Raw genomic sequence first — 14,696 nt, 5'->3', positions numbered from 1 at the left:
TCCCATACCTAGGGGTTAATTTAACCACCTCACTATCAACCTTATATAAGTGGAACTATCCACCCCTGATGAGAAAACTCTCCACTGAGCTGCAGAAGTGGGATGACCTACTGCTGTCCTGGGTGGGCAGGGTACACGTGGTGAAAATCAACCTTGTCCCACGAATACTCTATCTCTTCCGAACCCTGCCCATCCCAATCCCAAGTGAAGCACTAAACAACCTACAAAAGCTTGTCTTTAAGTTCATATGGGCTAATAAACACGCTAGAATAAGAAACAATGTTATGCATTACCACAAAAAACAAGGCGGTCTCTCGGTCCCCAATCTGAGGAAGTACTATACAGCGGTGAAAATAGCTCAATGGATCGAGACCTTGGGGGGAACGAGAGCACCTCTATGGGTAGGTTTGGAAGCCTCAAGAATAGCCCCACATACATCTTCAGAACTGATCTGGTCTGACGGCCCTATGATCAAGAACCTTCAAGGCATGAGTCCCTTCTCATACTATTCACTACGCACCTGGAGAAATACCAAATATAAATACAAACTTTCAACAAAACCCTCTAGACTACTACCCCTAATACCAAACGAGAAATTTCCCCCGAGCATGGACCTGGTTCATTTGCAGTGGTGGAAAATCAATGAAATCACTAACCTTCACCACATGATAGAGAACTCAAGCCTGATGACCATAAGCCAATTTCAAACCAAGTTTAACCCACCCCCATCTGAGAATTACCAAGTCAACCAAGTGTTCCATTTTCTAGGCACACTCCAACTACCTCGGGTTCTCCCGGATACAACTATGTTCGAGAGATTATGTCAAAGAGACCCTATGAAAAAAGGCTCTTTATCTCTGATCTATAGTATTCTGAACAACCCGACAGGCGAAAGCAAACTACCCTACATGGAAAAATGGGAGAGAGATTTTAATATCAATATGTCTATAGAAAGATGGAGACATTGTTGTGAAGCAATATCAAAAGGTAGCCATCAAGTGACTCTGATGGAGACCTCCCTAAAAATTCTACATCACACTCACTTGGTGCCAGCAAGATTACATAAAATCTACCCATCCACCTCGCCCCTATGCTTCAGGGGGTGTGCAGAAGAAGGCTCACAGGTGCACATCTGGTGGACTTGCCCGATAGTCGCCAGACTATGGGAACGGGTACACAGACTTCTACATAGACTGTTTATTGGCGACCTCCAAAAATCGCCCACAGTGTTCCTCCTGGGAGACCGCCAAACAGGAGTCAGCTACCGCGCACATAAACTGATACAAATCATCTGCATGGCAGCAAAAATTCATATAGCATCTAGATGGAAACATCAGAGCCTCTCATTCCAGGAGGTGTTGAATAGGACTGGGGGGACTCCCCACCCCTTAACCTGCTCCCTTTTATTAAAAACACGTGACTACTTCTTGTTGAATAAACTTATTTTATTGAAAACATCCATTTTGTTTAATGCTGGCAAAACTATGTGGGAGGGCCACAGCTTTATTTATTATTCTAACCTTAACTTATCTTTTCTCTTCCCATGCCTATCAACTATTTCTTAACTGCTAACGCTCAAATTCTTTCAAGGCGTGAGAAAGCCCATTATGGCCTGTAGACGCCCTCAATTCCCCAGCTGGCATGGAAATTCCCCTATTAACGCCACGAAGGAATGCAGCCTACCTACGCTGCACTGCGCCCCCCACATGCCAGCGACAACGCCGCCTCGACCCCATCCTGCAGCTCTGATAGGAAAGTGTCCATACCTATGTCACTTAAATGAACACCATCCTTCCTCCACATCCCTGGCACCTTCTTCTCCAACTCCCAGTGCCTAATGGCTACCCCACCTATTGACCTAACAAATTTTGAAATCCTAAAATTAACGGTCTTCCTGACCCTCTCAATAGCTTCCACGTCTCTAGCATCCTTCCACACTCTTCTTGCAACTATGTCAGACCATACCAGAATGGTCTGTTCAAAAAACTTTCTGAACCGCAGCATATCTTCTTTCATGAGCGTCACCAACTCCGCGACTTTTACTCTCCCCAAGTCATTCCCACCTGCGTGAATGACTAGAATCACCTTTCCTTGGGACCACCTGCTGACGCACAAAATCTCATGGAGCAGCCTGGCCCATTGTAGTCCTCTTATACCATGCCATTTTACCTGGACCTCTTTTAGGCCCAGGTTCCTGCCAATAGGCCTGGTCCCCGCTCTTTTTTCAGCCCAGTGTATAAAAGAATGTCCCACCACCCATATAGTCCATTCCGAACCTGCAAAGCAAAGCACAATAACGGAACACCATAAAATCATCACTTCACTATTATAAAACTCGCAAGTCAGGGCGGACGTACGACTTGTACGCCTCCGACCTCCAGCGTCCGACCCGCTTCACTTCTTCTACTCTCAAGCCGCATGCAAACGCCGACGTGGCTGCACCAATCCTAAAAGAATGCGTGCCAAACTCACTGGGTTCGAAACCTAGATTCCGCAAGCATGCGCGCATGACCGCCCCAAACTGGAACTTGGTTAGCGGGGCCCCGGAAGCATGCACCAGCAATTGTCCGTTACCGCTGTGACGCGCCAAAAACTTTCTCAATAACGAAACTGGGCATGACGCTGACCCTAGTGCGGCTATGCGTAGCCACTCGCCTGCGCCATACACATCAGTTTTAGACTTTTGAATCCGTAATTTTATATCGGCTTCACCGCACAATACGTCCGCAAAAAGCAACCCCCCCAGCTTCCTTCTGCTGGGGGCTACTAATTCACCCAGTCTCAGCGCCGCGAAAAATGCTAGTGAAAAAGCGACTCGGAAAAGCAGCACCTCTCCTTCGTCTTTACACACCGACTCCAATACTCTCAGCATTGCGTTGAGTAACTCAAAAGTTATCGGCCACCTGTCGTCTCTTGACGACTTCTCTTTTTTCCAACCTTTTATAATCTGTCCGAAGACAAACTCCTTTGTCACGTCGCGTTGACCGTGCATGCGCAACAAAAAAGCAATTGCCGATAAGTGCTTGCGCGCCGCATCTGCTGACGCTCCCCGTCGCCGCATTCCTGCTAATATGTCTAGCGTCACTGCTCTTGCCCGCTCACCTTCGGGGAAATGTCCCCCCGCGACGTCCAGCCATGCTTTCCATATTGCGTTATAACGTTTCCACGTCGATTCCGCAACTGAATTGCGAATCAGAGTTATAAGCTCCTTTCTACTATCTCCCATAAGAACGACGGGCAACATACCCCTTCGATATCCGCTGTCGGGTGAAGTTCCCTGAATCTCTTCATCTGGAAACGAGAAAGAGCGTCGGCCGTATTATTATTTCTTCCGGGTACATGTCTCGCCTTTAGCTTGATGTTATTTTGTAAACATCTCAAAACCAAATGGCGTATCACTGCCAAAACCACTGGAGATCTGGATGACTGTTTATTCACCGCTGTCACTACTGCCTGGTTATCCGACCAGAAGCAGATGTTCTTATTTTCCAAAACCGAACCCCAGATCTCCACGGCCACCATCAACGGGAAAATCTCCAAAAGCGTTATATTTTTAACCCATCGTCTCTCGACCCACTCTCTGGGCCACGCTGCACTGCACCAACTATCCTCCAAAATTACTCCAAAACCGCACGCACCTGATGCGTCCACAAATAGTCCAAGTTCCTCGTTTGCAACCTCTGCAGCCTGACAAATCACCTGCCCGTTGAATGCCCAGAGGAATACTTTCCATACGTGCAAGTCCTCCCGCATGCCCTTTGTCACTCTGACAAAGTGGTGCTGTTCCCTTACTCCTGCCGTTGCCAACGACAGCCGCCTCGCAAAAGGGCGGCCCATTGGAATAATCCGGCATGCGAAATTTAACAGGCCCAGAAGTACTTGCAGCTGGTGCAGTGTAACCTTCTTAGAACCGCCAACCAGCTTTACTTCTTGACGTAGTCGCGCTACTTTCTCTTCCGGTAACCGAAAAACCATCGCCTCTGTATCAATCTCTATACCTAAGAAAGTTAGGCATGTGACCGGACCAACCGTTTTTTCGCACGACAACGGCACTCCCGCTTTTTCCATCAATCTTTGAAAGGAAGACAGTAAAAAACCGCATACATCCGAGTCTGATGGCCCGACGAAAAGGAAATCGTCCAGATAGTGCAAAACCGATCGCATGCCTGTCTCGTATCGAAGCATCCAATCTAAGAACGAACTGAATACTTCGAAGTAGTAACACGAGATGGAGCATCCCATCGGCAAGCACATATCCACGAAATAAAGGCCCTCCAAGCGGCAGCCCAATAGGTGCAAACAGTTTGGATGTACCGGCAGCAGTCGGAAAGCTGACTCGACGTCGGCCTTTGCCAATAGCGCGCCGCTTCCCGCCTGCCGGACTAAGCAGACCGCCCTATCGAACGAAGTGTACGATACGGCTGTCTGTTCTTTTGAGATACCGTCGTTAACAGAATCACCCGCCGGGTAGGATAAGTGATGGATAAGCCGGAACTTGCCCGGTTCCTTCTTTGGTACCAGGCCCAAAGGTGAAACCCGCAAGTTCTCGAACGGCGGCTCCTGGAACGGTCCCGCCATCCGACCCAACTCCACCTCCTTTAGCAACTTCTCCATCACTAACTCCTTGTTTTCGTATGCCGATTTTAGATTGCGACTAAGCGTTAACGCGGAACTTGGATTGTGCGGAATTACGAAACCCGAAGCAAAACCCGCTTTAAGCAGGTTTGCTTCCCGTCTCCTGTGATACTTGTCTAACCAATCCTCCAGGAACTGGGCGTTCACTGGTGTTGCCCCCAGGCACGGGTGTGCCCGAAGGCGCATTTTGTTTCTGTCTCCGGAAGCAACGTACCGCTGCGTGCGAACCGCCGCAGAAGGAACAATCATGCCGGAATTTGCAAGCGGCAAGAAACCGGCAGTGTCCTTCGTTAAAAGCCCAACAGGACCCCGAGGGCTTGTGCGCCACGGGTGCCTGTTGCCCAATTCCGACTCCCGTTGTGTTGTTCTGAAAAAACGGCTTCGCCGGCTTTTGCGCCAGAATAAGCTGGATCCAGGCATCAGTCGCCTTCGTCGCCCAGCTCGCCTCTTTTATACCCGAAATCCGCCGACGAAAGTCTTCGTCATAACGCCACCATGCTGTACCACTGTGCAGCTTGTAAGCGCTATGAATCATATTGATGTATACCAGCGACTCCGGACCCTTAAACGGCTGCTGCTGGCACATCACGTGAGCTGGGGTCAACATGGCTTGCAACCAATTGCTAAACGTCTTCGCTACTCTAGGCTTTTTGTCGACTCCTCGCTCCGACAAACGCTCCTTGTCAACTGCCACATTCTCCGCCGATAGGAGCGACCAAATGTCAACATACACTCCATTTTTTATTTTCTCCATTGTATCATCCGCAAGGCCCATTCCCAGGGGGGCCACGCCACAAAAAAGTGAATCCGAAAACCGCAAACCACCTCTCACTGACTCTTCGCTTTTCCCGCCCGCCACCTCTGGCGAGTACCCGGGAGCGTGAGCCACATTACCAAACACGGGCGAGTCTCGTCTCCTCGGATGACCATGGGACACCCTTTGTCCTTTTTCTTTCTCAAAATCATTTACCAGCGCTCTCAGCGCTCCCATAAAGTTACTCATATTACCGGGTGATGAGTCACCCCACACTTTATCACATGCAAACTCACCCTCCAATTCGTCCTCCGGCCTTGCCGAGGGACAGGACGGGTCGCTCGGTCTAAATTGGGTCCTCGACAGGCTCGCCACCGCGTGTCGTACCATGTCCCTATTGGGAGAGACACCACGGGGTATCATGCTATAGCCGTGTGAGGCTCTGGCGGCCGCGACCGGTTCACTCTGCCTGCTGGTGCGGACGGCCCGCCTCTCGTCTGTGGAGGAAGCCGGTGAATAATGTAAAGCGTGCCGCGTAGCCCAAGCCGAAGACCCTTGGCCGCTACGCCTACTGCTCCTTTTCACCGCTTCCGATCTCTGACACCCCTTGCCAATGGGGGGCGCCTCGCGGCCTGCGCAAAACTCCCCTGACTCCGCTGACGACGAACTGCCCTGCCTTGCCTCGGCGCGCCGTCCCCTGCCTGCTACGTTAAACTCTCCCCACCTATGTCCTAATCCTCTAACTATCCCGCTACCGGCCCCATGACTACCGGGCGCGTAGCTTCCCCCTTCCCCCCTTATTCCCCCCCTGGTTATGTTCCTTCTGCCTTGCCCCGTAAGCCCTCTGCCGGCTTGTAGTGGCCTCATCCAGCCTCATTGAAGTGCCCCTCGCGTTAGCACATGAGCCCCGGGGCGATATAGAAGCCAAGCTAGCTGCGTCCTCACCCCCCCTCTCTCCCCCCCCCCCCCGCTCTCCCCTGTTTACCCACCATGGGCCAATATCTCCTAGCTACCCCCCCCCTTGCATTTCCGCTCCTTTGCCCCCCCTACTATGGTTGCTGCTGCCGCCCGCGCTGCTGAGGGACTCGCTCCCGCAGCTATCGCCCATCTCCCGACGCTCGCGAGTTCCGGCGCCGGAACTCATTCCGGCCCGCAGATCCCTCCGCCTTCCGCCGGCGCGGCGCGAGGGTCGTACCATCTCGCACTCTAACGGACACCGGACAGCCGCAGGGTAAACCCTTCCCGCGCTGGACTTACCCCTCCTGGCAACCGCCGCTCTGCTCCTGGTAGGTTCTGGATTTTCTTCCACGGTCCCTCCTGCGCCTCTTCCGGCAGCGCCCTGGCCGCTTCCCGCGCTCCACCACTGCCGCTTGCTCTCACCGGTCTCGGGCTCGCATTCTGGCCCCCCTTCTTCGCGGCTGGGCTCGGGCTCAGCCTGGTAGGGGGGATTCTTCTTCTCTGGGGTCTTCCGCGGGGCTCGCTGGTCTCGGCCTGTCCCGGAGGATCCCTTCCTGCCCCGGCTTCACCCGACAGCGTCGCTCCGACTTCGGCGGCCATCCGCATCAGCCATTCCGGTCCCTGGCTGGCAACCGCTTCTTTAATCTGTAGAATGAGTTGATCCATCTCAGAATCTTCCTCTCTGACCTCTGCACGTCTTCTCTCTTCTTTACTCCACATGGAATGGCCGGTCCTCCTCCTTCTCCTTGCTCCTCTTCCTTTGTTAGCTCCTCCTACCTGCTCTGGTCGCTACCTACTCTTCCTGTCTTAACCTCCGCCCCCCAGTCCCTCGCTCCCTCGCTACTTGCGTTATATGAGAGATTACATGCCATAAATTCAGACTCACTAGAAAATTTCGGGCAGGTTTGGGGACCCTGGATAGAGATGATAGATATCCCGGGATTCAGACATGTCCTCCAGTCGACCTAAAAGTAACCAAATATCCTACTCATAGTGGCATTCCGCAAAGTGGAGTAAGCCGAGTAATACATGAGAGGAAAATAAAAGAGAGACGACCACATGTGACCATTGTTTAAGTTTGATTGTTCCAAATGTTTAAGTTAAAAATAATAAACACCTAAATCACTAGATAAGATAAGCAAAACAGAAACAAATAAAGAAGATGATTACAAGAGAAAAAGTATTTTTAATCTGCATGTATAAGCTTCCTGCTATTAAAATGTATACAATTTTATACCTTATGCTCCCTGCGAGGGGATATTTTGCTGTTAAGAAAAGATATACTTATCTTGATATGCTTCTTTAATAAAAGTTATTTGAAACTAAAAGCACTAGGATGTCAGCAGTGATTTTTGGTAAAGGGCTTTAAATATAAGCCCTATCCTGAAAATTATCCCTAGCTGTAGTAAAAAATTTAAAAAAATCTATAATTACCTCTCCGCCACTGCCGGGGCACAGGCGCATCTAGCCGCTTGAGTCCTGTCACTGAAAAGGCTGCGTCTGATTGGTTGAGCGGTCAGCCAATCACAGGCAGCACTCTGCCATTCAATGAATTTAATGAGACGCAGCCCTTTTAGCAGGTGGGGATTTTAAACCCGCGCCTGCTGGAAGAACTTTATTACAGTGATGGGGCCCAAGCGGCTAGATGCGCCTGAGCTCGGGCAGCAGTAAAGAGATTAAGTATAGATTGTCTTTCATTTCTTACTACAACGAGGGATGATTTTCAGGGAAGGGATTATATTTAAAGCCCTTCCCCGAAAATCACTGCAGTGGTTTCCGGCAGACCATTGCTTTCAATGGCCGCGGCCCTATTGAAAGCAATGGTGCACGGGACCCTCACTCGAGTATAAGTCGAGGGGGTCTTTTTCCGCATACAAAATTTGCTGAAAAAGCCAGCTTATACTCGAGTGCGCACGGTATATTTATGCTAAAATAAGAGTATAGGAATAGGTTCCTCAGTTTGTTTTGGCCATTTTGATATAGAATATGTATAGTTTTGGATTACATGGCGCATACTGCGACGGTTTTGGTTGACGTTGGCTTTGGGTTATTTTCTTTTTTATGTATGTATTTTTATTTTTTGCCTCCCAACAGTCATGTGATCACCAGCTAGCATAGTGGAAGAAACACTTCCACTTTCACTTTTTAGTTCATAGTGCTCAGTTGTGCCGAGGACATTACTCTGGTTAGGGCTAGTGAGAGAGGAGGGTGGCAACTGGAATCCTTAGTCGGAAGAATATGAGGGTATGGTTACCTTCTGGTATAACTCGTCCAACACTCAAGTAGCCGCATATTCCTTCGACTATTGTACTGTGGTCCCGTGTCTAGGCGCAAGATCCCACCGCAGGCCAGTTTTAGCCCAGTCCGGCTGGTTATATGACTTATATACCCGGGGAATACAATATGTTTGCACCACTGATAATGTCTGGGGAGAAGACTGCCGTTATTGGGGATTAGTGGGATGGAACGCAGGAACAGACTGGTCCTATAAACCGCGAAGTGCCTTAAATAAGAAAGATAAGAGCGGGAAATCCCTAATTAGTCGTATAACCCTCCTTGAAAATAATGACAGCAGGTATTGGAAGGCTGAACTTAGTATGTTGCTTGGTTTTAATACGGTTTTTACACTAACCATGGGAGATCCAAGCCCGGGGGATGGGAGGGACTTACAGTCTGGGGACATACCGGTACGGGAGGACAGATCCCTTAGGGAAGTTTAAAATAAGGGATATGGTAGATGCACCCGAATGGAAGCCTTCACTTAGTCCCTTGCCCATAATTAACCCCCTCTGCCGTAAGATAAAGATCTTGACGAACATGATGATCATAGCCGACCCTACCTTTGTGGACACCTTGACAGTAGCGACTGGCTACTCTGATCAGAATCTCTGGTTGGAGTTGATGAGGTACAATGCTAACAGGAGCAACAAGTCTAACTGTTGCGTGTGCGGTAGTGCCCGACCACACTCGGGGATGGTCCCCCTAAATCTCCCTGTAGATGCTGAAGAGTGGTTTCTTAGTCTCTTCATGAACATTTCCGCTAATTACACTGCTTGTGAGAAGTGGAAGAAGGAATACTCTATAACTACTTGTGTTTTGTACCGGAGAGAGTATTACTGACTACCCTGGAAACTACACCTGCCAGGCAAATGGGCAGGGTGGAGGGAGATTTTTGTGGAACTCACTAACGGGTATTGCTCCTCCTACGGTACGATAGGAGGGGAATGGATGCAGAATCAGGTTCAGTCCTTAAGAGACGTTTACTGGCTTTGTGGAGACATGAGGTAGAGGACCCGCCTGGAAGGTAATTGGGCAGGGGAGTGTGCCTTAGTAAAGCCCTTATGCTCCTCCACATCCTGTCAGACAGCATTGAGGACAATGAGGTTACCCCCCCCCCCCATAGTTACTTTATCTCGATCCAACTCTGTCTGTGTTCTGTGGTTATCCTGTCATGTTGGTCTATTCTTGTTTTCCGCATAGGTACGGCGGTTCCTTCCAGTCTTGTCACTAGGCAGTGTAGGGTCAGAGTTGGGGGCCTGGACGTGTCCACCTTCAGGGCTATCTCCAGTAGGGACATTGGTGTGGGTGAAGATCAGGGAGTCCCACGCCGTGCGTACCTGTGCACACTACTAGTATTGTAACATTATACTAGAGCGAGAAGAGAGATTCCTAGTGGTAGTTTTGATCTACACGTGTACATTGACGTCATAGGACAGCCAAGGGGGGTACCTGACGAGTTTTAAAAATTAGAGACCACGTTAAAGCTAGATTCGAGTCCATTTTTCTGATCATTATGGTAAATAAAATGTTGACTGGATTAATTATGTTTATTATAATTAGCAGCGGTTTATAAATTATACTAGAGATGCCTTATAGGGACTAGTCGACCAATAGGACCTACCTCGACTATGACTTTTTAAAAAATAGAATGGCCTTAGATATTTTAGCTAAAAAGGGGAGTGTCTGTAAGATGATAGGGGAGACTTGTTGTACCTACATCCCAGACGACACGTGACCCGCAGGTAAGGACGCAGTTGCCATTAAGAAGCTGACCGCACTAATTAAAAAGAGCTAACCTTCGGGACCAGTACTTTCCATGGATGAGCGGGTGGTAATGGATCCTGGCTCAGATAGGCGTCGCTGTTGTATGTGAACTGATTATCTTTTTCCGTTCTAGTCTGCTGTGTTATCCCGTGGCAGAGAGACCTGTGAAACTGCTGTTGAAAAAGCCGCTCCCACAATGAGTTTACTGGATGCATCCCCAGAAGGAGTGGACAAGTCCTACACCCCCCTTGAAGACCCTAAATCGAATCTTCAACGCGCTCCAGTTATAGGCTCACGAGCAGAGAACTGTGAAAATTAGATGGAGAGTTAGAGGATAGACATTTTAAGGGGGGATTGTGGTAGACCTGATGATTGGTCAGCATAAAATATCTATTGATTTGTAATGAACTGGAAGTATTACGCAGCTGTAGTGATTTAACTCTATAGAGGCTAATGGCTGCATAATTTCATTATGGTAGTTGCTGGACAATGGCATGGTGAAAGATGTGTGTTTTGTGACTTCAGCCAAATGTGGAGTTCTGCTGCATAAGGAAAGACTTAAATCACAGTGCTATATGTATTGCTTGTGTTCATCTTGGATGTTTCCCCAGTCCTACCTTCCCCCACATAGAAACTTCTGGAACAATCACTGCCACATATACTGAAATTCCTTAAGGTTGACTGCATGCTGAGGGGACAAAGTCCACACTACACTGGACTTGAGAGAAGGTGGGCAGGGAGGTGATGAATTCTATATGACCCAGCGAATAAGAATATGTATATGTTACTGATGTAATCTGTTAAACGCCCATAAAAGGGCAGGTATTATGTGTTTCAATAAATTGAGGCTTTTGGGCGTTTATGCTCAGAACCATTTTGGACATGAGACTGATACCTTGCGTCTAACTTGGTGCAGTGTGCGCATACTGTATTACACAATTAGGAAGCTACAGAATACCCTGAAGCCTGCTGGAGAAAAGCATATTCCAGTTCAACACATATAGCCACACATTCCCAGACATCTTCCATTGACTGCAATGTTAAACAAAAAATAATACATTTTTCAATTTTTTTGTGGGACAGAGAAGTGTAGGCGGCTTTTCAATCCCACAAAAAAAACGTACAAAACCGTATGCAGCATTTGCCTACGTGTAACCCCCTATCAGCCTATAGATCCGGTAAAGGCAACGTTTTCAGCCTTTTTTTTTTTTTAGTAAAAACGTGTGCGTTTCACGGAGGACCATATGGCGGTGTGCAGAGCCCGCATTGCCTGTGCCTGATAAGAGATGGCAGTAAGTTGTGTATCTGGGGCGTGCGGACTGTGCTGGAGTGTGATTTGTGCTCAATTTGCAACCTGTAGGCAATATTGAGTAGAAATAGATTAACCCCTTGCAGTCGCACCCACGTGTAATGGAAATATTTTTATGGCTATTTTGTAGCCATTAATCCTTGATTCTATATGTATATACATATCTGAACAGGCTTTAATATATCAACTAGGCCCCGCATTCTAAGGAACTAACCCCAGACCTGTTCTACATGTTTATCATGTGTAAGTAAGAGAATGGCTTTGATGTTTGTAATAACACCAATCTGTCTGTCCTTGTAGGAGCCTGCCATATACATATCTATTGTCTAGGAGGTAGACCTTGTCTGACTAGATCTTATCACTCTGTAGAACCTGGCCAATTCTAGAGTTTGATAACATCATTGATGCAAAGCTTGGAGCAGATGGCAGATGACTAGGCAAGTTATAGGGTATAAAACAGGAGTCAAATTGTAATGCAGATTAGAAGCATCTTGTATCTGGGGTAGAAGACAATCTCTCCATGAAACCTGTCTGCTTTTTACTGTGGCTTCTCAGTAAAAAGATGAAATCCAGGCAGAAGTGTTTAACCCATTTACGACCAGGCACTGTATATATACGGCGGCTGGTCCTGGGCTTAGAGGACCACCGATCGTAAAAATATGGCGGTGCTCTAAGTCTCCTGCCTCTGCAATCAGTCAGAGGCAGGAACGGGTTATCAGCTGTTAGTGACAGCTGATAACCCGGAGCAGAAGGCAGGAGGGGTTTTTAACCCTTCCTGCCTTCTGCTTCCCCGATATCCATTGCTCAATGAGCACTGTATGGGGAAAGTGAAAGTAAGAAGCTCTTTCACTACGGGAGCCTCGGGGGGGTCATGTGACCTCCCGGGATTCCCTGCTACTGCAGAGCTGGAGGGTCAGACTAGACTTTGGCAGCTCTGCAAGTGACTAATGTCACCAGAGGGGTTGCTTTCCCCTGTAACTGGGGCTCCTATGGACGCCCCTAGCTACAGTGGGAAAGTGTCAAATAAAGGGGGGAAAAAATGTGAATGTCCCCCAGAGGTCTTATATGACGTCATGGGGGACACAGATAGTAAAAAACACAATTACATACATCAGTAAAACAAAATAACAGAATAAAACAACAATACATACAAAAGAAAGAGAATAACACAAAGCAGACGCCAACAAAAACCGTCGCCGTATGCGCCCTGTAAACCAAAACCATACATACTATATATCAAAACGTCCGAAACTAATAGAGGAACCAATTCCCATACTTTATTTTAGTGTAAATATAAAAATAATTTTTAAAAAAACTATAAATGTTAAAAAAATAATTTTTTTTAGCATTTTACCCCCAATAAAACAAAAAAACGGGAAAAAAAGTCAGTGAAAAAGATATTTAAAAAATAGTCCTTTATGTCACGGAAAAAAACCGCAGCAAAAATAATTTTGGTAGCTAAAGGAAAAAAAATACAGCAGTAAAACTGCCACATGGGTAAAATCCCTAAAAAGTGTCTGGTCCTTAAGGTACAAAACAACCTGGTCCTTAAGGGGTTAAGGAAAGCTCCTACTTATTACCGGATGCAGTTTGTATGCTGTAAGTATGTCTTGTAAGTCTTTTGTATTGTAAAGTGTGTTTATGTCTTATCACTTGCTGTATGTATTTTACCTGTAGAGAATCATTGTACACATTTACACAACATCCCCTAGTTTTATGTACATTTGTTTTATCATAATCATTTATTCATTAGTAGTAATACATTTTGTTGTATCCACCCACTTGTCCTTCTTTAAAGCCGTATCCGAACTTGTTGTTTGCCAGTTGGCAAAACACCACGTCACATACATGATCTGTGATGAGCCTTCTTTATAGAATTGTAACATATCCTATGGTTGCAGACCTGCACCCGCCCATTAAAATGCAAAATATGATAAGATCTGCGCCGTTCAGGAATCTGGGTGACAACCCGGCAGGAGCTCTACACATCACCCAGGGACAGAGGAAAGGCGATGATGATCGCCACCTGCTGGTGATGTACTGTCAGCATTGCCTCAGACCGATGACTCTCTAGCTACAGCAAAACTACAACTCCCAGCATGCCCTGACTGGAGTGTATGGAAAGTTGTGCAATTCCCTTATAGAGCAGAGATACCTCTGGACAGCGCTGCGGACTATGTTGGCGCCAGTGGGAAATAAGCAAATTAAAGAGGTTCTTTACCTGAGGGTTCATGCTCACAACTGTGTTTTCACCGTATAACACACGTGCGATACACAGCCGCATGATACATGGTGAATGGAGTCAAGGGAAGTCAACGGACTTTCATTGATCCATGCACACCGGCGTGTAGTCACTGCGTATATATACGCACGGGAAATCGCAGCACGCTCTAACTCTCTGCGTACAGACAGCAGGAACCCTACACAGGTGATAGTCTAAGAATGCTGAAGCCCAAATAATTAGAAACCATCATTAGGTAAATATAGATAAAATTCCCCTTGAGATCGTTCACAGGTAAATAAAAGTTTTCTCCAACGGGGCTCGAACTCAGGACCTCAGCATCCCACCTATATTTACTATTGGATCATCGTGGCTTCTATTTGGGCTTCAGCATTCTTAGATTCTCACCTTTTCTCTACTGTAGAACCTTTTTTTGTGGGCAGTGTCCCTATGAGGTAGCCACTTGGTTAAGTGGTTACGATCCTGGCTCATGGTCTCTGGGATCCTGAGTTCGAATCCTGTCATTGACCTTAATAATGGTTGGGTAGCTGCAGTCTCTTCTATGGGAGCTTAAAAATAGGTCCTTTCATTTCTGAATGTTTATCTATGTCCCTCGTTTTTTGGGAATTATTCTAGCTTTTTAAGCTCCTTTTTGCCTTTCTGTGATTTGAGATGGGCGGCCAGAAGCGATCTTCTCCAGCCCGCTCCGCCTCCATTCACCGAGCGATGATCTCTTCTGTATAAAAGCACAGGAACCATTCCCCTTGGGCGGGCCG

The sequence above is a fragment of the Eleutherodactylus coqui genome, chromosome 8, assembly GCF_035609145.1.
Source record: "Eleutherodactylus coqui strain aEleCoq1 chromosome 8, aEleCoq1.hap1, whole genome shotgun sequence".
Taxonomy (NCBI): domain Eukaryota; kingdom Metazoa; phylum Chordata; class Amphibia; order Anura; family Eleutherodactylidae; genus Eleutherodactylus; species Eleutherodactylus coqui.
The sequence above is the reverse complement of the archived record's forward strand: the minus strand, read 5'-3'. Positions refer to the sequence as shown.